The sequence below is a fragment of the Cryptomeria japonica genome, unplaced genomic scaffold, assembly GCF_030272615.1.
Source record: "Cryptomeria japonica unplaced genomic scaffold, Sugi_1.0 HiC_scaffold_205, whole genome shotgun sequence".
NCBI lineage: Eukaryota > Viridiplantae > Streptophyta > Pinopsida > Cupressales > Cupressaceae > Cryptomeria > Cryptomeria japonica.
Genome location: NW_026729027.1, coordinates 112,859 through 119,944, shown reverse-complemented (window position 1 = coordinate 119,944; position 7,086 = coordinate 112,859). Strand labels below are relative to the sequence as shown.

At 62.8% G+C, this 7,086-nt stretch overlaps 1 non-coding gene across 1 annotated transcript; it reads right to left on the bottom strand.

Moving 5' to 3' along the window:
• On the bottom strand, positions 1-119 carry LOC131868381 (5S ribosomal RNA). Its single transcript, XR_009366839.1, has one exon. It is a non-coding gene; the product is annotated as a 5S ribosomal RNA (ribosomal RNA).
• Positions 120-7,086: the final 6,967 nt, after the last annotated feature.

Sequence of the window (7,086 nt, the reverse complement as noted above, 5' to 3'; positions counted from 1 at the left end):
AGGGTGCAACACCGGGACTTCCCGGGAGGTCACCCATCCCAGTACTACTCCGGCCCAAGCGCGCTTAACTGCGGAGTTCTGATGGGATCCGGTGCACTAACGCTGGTATGATCGCACCCGTTATGAGCTTGTCGCAGTGTGTACTTAGCAAACCGCGACCCACGTGCGAATCCACCCCGGCCACCCACCCCCGTCGAGGTGCACACCCTCCCTCGCGAAGTGCGCCCCGTTCGCCAAGTGTGAGCCCTGCCCGGGTGCGCGCACCTTGCTAGGGCGTCGGGTGTGCACCCGGCCCGGCCTACGTGCGTGCACCTGGAGGGGGCGTCGTGTGCGTGCAGTGTCCCGTCTGCAACGCGGTGCCCACACACCACCTCGGGCGCAACGACCTGCGCTCACATGTGGGCCGAGTGCACCTTGGTGCATGTTCGGGGCGCCTCGGGTGCACGCTCGATCTTGCCCCGGTGCACCAAGGCGCTCGGTTTGCCCCGGGTGCGCACTTGGTGCAAGGTGGGCACCCAAAATAGGGATCAAGCACCAAAACACAAGTTTCGGGATGCAAAATGGGACCCAAGGACCACAAATGCGTTCCAAGACCCATGATGGGTCCACGAGAACAAAAATGTGTTCCGAGACTTAATAAACAAATATTGGGTTTTAGGAGAAGAAACATGCTCTGATGCCCAAAACGAGAATCGACCCCGAAAAGGCCACAGGCCAAAAGTGGGATGCGAGACAAAAAAAAATGGGACCCGAGGACCAAAATTGGGTTCCCAGGTCGAAGACAGGGCAACCGGACAAGAAACGACCTCTAAGGCTCGAAATGAGTCCCGACGACTAAAACTTGACAAGAAGCACCCATCAGGCACCCAACTCGACACCCATGGGATGCCGACCCACCCGGGCTTCCACCTAGCACACCTTGGCACCCACCCACCCTCGCACCCAACCTCGCACCCAACTTAGCACCTTTGAACCCACATTGGCACTCACCCTGACCCTGGCACCTTGGAACCCACATTGGCACTCACCTTGACCCTGGCACCCACCTTTGCACTCACCTTGGGACCCACCCTGGCTCCCACCTCGGCACCCACCCAGACACCCACCTTGGTTCCTTGGCACCCACCTTGGATCCTTGGCACCCACCCCGACACCCACCTTGGCACGCAACTTGGCTACTTGCCACCCACCTTGGCTCCTTGACGCCCACCCCGACAACCACCCCGTGACCTACCCTGGCTAGGGTTGGTGCACACCCACCCTGGTGCCCACCTTGGCACCCACCCTATGACCCACCTTGGCACGCACCTTAGTACCCACCCCGTTACCCACCCTAGGACCCACCCCGTGACCCACCTTGGCCAGGGTGGGTGCCTTGGTGCGCACAACTTGCCTGGGCTGCACACCAGGGCGGGCTCAAGATGGCACCCGCGTTCCGTTTTTTTCACTATCTTTCAAAACGGAAATTTTAAAATCTCATTTTTTTCTTTTTTTTGCCTTTTCTGGAAATTAGTGAAGGCAGCGCATCAAAGGTGCGCAATGCTGGTGCGAACCCGGGAGCGCTCCGATGTGTGCTCCAAGGTGCGGCGTGCACGAAGTCCGAGCCCGGTTTGCCCCGGGTGCGCACCTCGCGTGCACCTTCGCCGGGGTGAGCACCTTGGCTGGGTTGCGCGCCCTGGTGCGTACCAAGGAGCGCTCTGAAGTGTGCTCCAAGGTGCGGCGTGCACGAAGTCGGAGCCCGGTTTGCCCCGGGTGTGCACCTCGGGTGCGCACCTCGCGTGCACCTTCGCTGCGGTGGGCACCTTGGCTGGGTTGCGCGCCTTGGTGGGCACCATGCAGTGCACGAAGTCGGAGCCCGGTTTGCCCCGGGCGCGCACCTCCGCCAGGGTGGGCACCTTGGTGCGCACAACTTGCCTGGGCTGCGCATCAGGAAGGGCTCAAGATGGCACCCGCGTTCCGTTTTTTTCACTATCTTTCAGAACGGAAATTTTAAAATATCGTTTTTTTTTGCCTTTTCTGGAAATTAGTGAAGGCAGCGCATCAAAGGTGCGCAACGCTGGTGCGAACCTGGGAGCGCTCCGATGTGTGCTCCAAGGTGCGGCGTGCACGAAGTCGGAGCCCGGTTTGCCTCGGGTGCGCCCTGGTGGGCACCATGGTGCGCACCAAGGAGCGCTCCGAAGTGTGCTCCAAGGTGCGGCCTGCACGAAGTCGGAGCCCGGTTTGCCCCGGGTGTGCACCTCGGGTGGGCACCTTGGTGCGCATGCCTTGCCTGGGCTGCGCACCAGGGCGGGCTCAAGATGGCACCCGCGTTCCTTTTTTTTCACTATCTTTCAAAACGGAAATTTTAAAATCTCATTTTTTTTTGCCTTTTTCTGGAAATTAGTGAAGGCAGCGCATCAAAGGTGCGCACCTCGCTGCCCACCACGGTGCGCAACGCCGGTGGGCACCCGGGAGTGCTTCGAAGTGTGCTCCAAGGTGCTGCGTGCACGTTGTCGGAGCCCGGTTTGCCCCGGGTGCGCACCTCGCGTGCACCTTCGTCGGGGTGGGCACCTTGGCTTGGTTTGCCCCGGCTGCGCTCCGAAGCGGGGTTATTGGAGCGCCGCCTCTTTTTTTGTCGGAGCGTTTGGTGGGGTTTCTCGCATTGGCTCTTCCGAGGCCCGGTTGCCACCCTGGCGCGCACGAAGTCGGAAGTAGGGTTAATTGCCCGGGTGCGCACCTTTGCCAGGGTGGCACCTTACCTGGGCTGCGCACCAGGGCGGGCTCAAGATGGCACGCGCGTTCCGTTTTTTTCACTATCTTTCAAAACGGAAATTTTAAAATCTCCTTTTTTTTTTGCCTTTTCTGGAAATTAGTGAAGGCAGCGCATCAAAGGTGCGCACCTCGCTGCCCACCTTGGTGTGCTCTGAGGTGCGCACCCGGGAGCGCTACGAAGTGTGCTCCAAGGTGCGGCGTGCACGTTGTCGGAGCCCGGTTTGCCCCGGGTGCGCACCTCGCCTGCACCTTGGCCGGGGTGGGCACCTTGGCTGGGTTTGCCCAGGGTGCGCTCCGAAGCGGGGTTACTGGAGCGCCCCCTCTTTTTTTGTCAGAGAGTTTGGTGGGGTTTCTCGCATTGGCTCTTCCCAGGCCCGGTTGTTGGGTGCGCTCCCACCCTGGCGCGCGCGAAGTTGGAAGTTGGGTTAATTGCCCGGGCGCGCACCTTCGCCAGGGTGGGCACCTTGGTGCGCAAACCTTGGCTGGGCTGCGCACCAGGGCGGGCTCAAGATGGCACCAGCATTCCCTTTTTCTCACTATCTTTCAAAACGGAAATTTTAAAATCTCGTTTTTTTTTTGCCTTTTATGGAAATTAGTGAAGGCATCGCATCAAAGGTGCGCACCTCGCTGCCCACCTTGGTGTGCTCCGAGGTGCCCACCACGGTGCGCAACGCCGGTGCGAACCCGGGAGCGCCCCGATGTGTGCTCCAAGGTGCGGCGTGCACGAAGTCGGACCCCGGTTTGCCCCGGGTGCGCACCTCGCGTGCACCTTGGTGCGCACACCTTGGCTGGGTTGCGCGGCCTGGTGGGCACCATGGTGCGCACCAAGGAGCGCTCCGAAGTGTGCTCCAAGGTGCGGCGTGCACGAAGTCGGAGCCCGGTTTGCCCCGGGTGCGCACCTTCGCCGCGGTGGGCACCATGGCGTGCACGAAGTCGGAGCCCGGTTTGCCCCGGGTGCGCACCTCGCGTGCACCTTCGCCGGGGTGGGCACCTCGGCTAGGTTGCGCGCCCTGGTGCGCACCAAGGAGCGCTCTGAAGTGTGCTCCAAGGTGCGGCGTGCACGAAGTCGGAGCCCGGTTTGCCCCGGGTGTGCACCTCGCGTGCACCTTCGCTGCGGTGGGCACCTTGGCTGGGTTGCGCGCCTTGGTGGGCACCATGCAGTGCACGAAGTCGGAGCCCGGTTTGCCCCGGGCGCGCACCTCCGCCAGGGTGGGCACCTTGGTGCGCACAACTTGCCTGGGCTGCGCACCAGGAAGGGCTCAAGATGGCACCCGCGTTCCGTTTTTTTCACTATCTTTCAGAACGGAAATTTTAAAATATCGTTTTTTTTTGCCTTTTCTGGAAATTAGTGAAGGCAGCGCATCAAAGGTGCGCAACGCTGGTGCGAACCTGGGAGCGCTCCGATGTGTGCTCCAAGGTGCGGCGTGCACGAAGTCGGACCCCGGTTTGCCCCGGGTGCGCACCTCGCGTGCACCTTGGTGCGCACACCTTGGCTGGGTTGCGCGCCCTGGTGGGCACCATGGTGCGCACCAAGGAGCGCTCCGAAGTGTGCTCCAAGGTGCGGCGTGCACGAAGTCGGAGCCCGGTTTGCCCCGGGTGCGCACCTCGCGTGCACCTTCGCCGCGGTGGGCACCATGGCGTGCACGAAGTCGGAGCCCGGTTTGCCCCGGGTGCGCACCTCGCGTGCACCTTCGCCGGGGTGGGCACCTTAGTGTGCAGACCTTGGCTGGGTTGCGCGCCCTGGTGGGCACCATGGTGCGCACCAAGGAGCGCTCCGAAGTGTGCTCCAAGGTGCGGCCTGCACGAAGTCGGAGCCCGGTTTGCCCCGGGTGTGCACCTCGGGTGGGCACCTTGGTGCGCATGCCTTGCCTGGGCTGCGCACCAGGGCGGGCTCAAGATGGCACCCGCGTTCCTTTTTTTTCACTATCTTTCAAAACGGAAATTTTAAAATCTCATTTTTTTTTGCCTTTTTCTGGAAATTAGTGAAGGCAGCGCATCAAAGGTGCGCACCTCGCTGCCCACCACGGTGCGCAACGCCGGTGGGCACCCGGGAGTGCTTCGAAGTGTGCTCCAAGGTGCTGCGTGCACGTTGTCGGAGCCCGGTTTGCCCCGGGTGCGCACCTCGCGTGCACCTTCGTCGGGGTGGGCACCTTGGCTGGGTTTGCCCCGGCTGCGCTCCGAAGCGGGGTTATTGGAGCGCCGCCTCTTTTTTTGTCGGAGCGTTTGGTGGGGTTTCTCGCATTGGCTCTTCCGAGGCCCGGTTGCCACCCTGGCGCGCACGAAGTCGGAAGTAGGGTTAATTGCCCGGGTGCGCACCTTTGCCAGGGTGGGCACCTTACCTGGGCTGCGCACCAGGGCGGGCTCAAGATGGCACGCGCGTTCCGTTTTTTTCACTATCTTTCAAAACGGAAATTTTAAAATCTCCTTTTTTTTTTGCCTTTTCTGGAAATTAGTGAAGGCAGCGCATCAAAGGTGCGCACCTCGCTGCCCACCTTGGTGTGCTCTGAGGTGCGCACCCGGGAGCGCTACGAAGTGTGCTCCAAGGTGCGGCGTGCACGTTGTCGGAGCCCGGTTTGCCCCGGGTGCGCACCTCGCCTGCACCTTGGCCGGGGTGGGCACCTTGGCTGGGTTTGCCCAGGGTGCGCTCCGAAGCGGGGTTACTGGAGCGCCCCCTCTTTTTTTGTCAGAGCGTTTGGTGGGGTTTCTCGCATTGGCTCTTCCCAGGCCCGGTTGTTGGGTGCGCTCCCACCCTGGCGCGCGCGAAGTTGGAAGTTGGGTTAATTGCCCGGGCGCGCACCTTCGCCAGGGTGGGCACCTTGGTGCGCACACCTTGGCTGGGCTGCGCACCAGGGCGGGCTCAAGATGGCACCAGCATTCCCTTTTTCTCACTATCTTTCAAAACGGAAATTTTAAAATCTCGTTTTTTTTTTGCCTTTTATGGAAATTAGTGAAGGCATCGCATCAAAGGTGGCGCACCTCGCTGCCCACCTTGGTGTGCTCCGAGGTGCCCACCACGGTGCGCAACGCCGGTGCGAACCCGGGAGCGCCCCGATGTGTGCTCCAAGGTGCGGCGTGCACGAAGTCGGACCCCGGTTTGCCCCGGGTGCGCACCTCGCGTGCACCTTGGTGCGCACACCTTGGCTGGGTTGCGCGGCCTGGTGGGCACCATGGTGCGCACCAAGGAGCGCTCCGAAGTGTGCTCCAAGGTGCGGCGTGCACGAAGTCGGAGCCCGGTTTGCCCCGGGTACGCACCTCGCGTGCACCTTCGCCGGGGTGGGCACCTCGGCTGGGTTGCGCGCCCTGGTGCGCACCAAGGAGCGCTCCGAAGTGTGCTCCAAGGTGCGGCGTGCACGAAGTCGGAGCCCGGTTTGCCCCGGGTGCGCACCTTCGCCGCGGTGCGCACCATGGCGTGCACGAAGTCGGAGCCCGGTTTGCCCCGGGTGCGCACCTCGCGTGCACCTTCGGCGGGGTTGCGCGCCCTGGTGGGCACCATGGTGCGCACCAAGGAGCGCTCCGAAGTGTGCTCCAAGGTGCGGCGTGCACGAAGTCGGAGCCCGGTTTGCCCCGGGTGCGCACCTCGCGTGCACCTTCGGCGGGGTTGCGCGCCCTGGTGGGCACCATGGTGCGCACCAAGGAGCGCTCCGAAGTGTGCTCCAAGGTGCGGCGTGCACGAAGTCGGAGCCCGGTTTGCCCCGGGTGCGCACCTCGCGTGCACCTTCGCCGCGGTGGGCACCATGGCGTGCACGAAGTCGGAGCCCGGTTTGCCCCGGGTGCGCACCTCGCGTGCACCTTCGCCGGGGTGGGCACCTCGGCTGGGTTGCGCGCCCTGGTGCGCACCAAGGAGCGCTCCGAAGTGTGCTCCAAGGTGCGGCGTGCACGAAGTCGGAGCCCGGTTTGCCCCGGGTGCGCACCTCGCGTGCACCTTCGCCAGGGTGGGCACCTCGGTGCGCACACCTTCTCAATGTTTTCTTGCCTTTTCTGGAAATTGGTGAAGGCAGCGCATCAAAGGTGCGCACCTCGGTGTGCTCCGAGGTGCGAACCCGAGAGCGCTCCGAGGTGCCCACGAAGTCGAAAGTCGGGTTAATTGCATTGTTTTCCCCGGGTGCGCTCCGAGGTGCGCAACATCGGCGCGCACCAAGGAGGGCTCCGAAGTGTGCTCCAAGGTGCGCACGATGGCGTGCACCTCTGGTGCGCACGATTCGGAGCTCGGTTTGACCGGGGTGCGCACACCTTGGCTGGGTTGCGCACCTTTTGTGCGCTCCAAGGTGCGCACGAAGTCGGAGCTCGGTTTGCCCCGGGTGCGCACCTTCGCCAGGGTGCGCACCTTGATGCGCA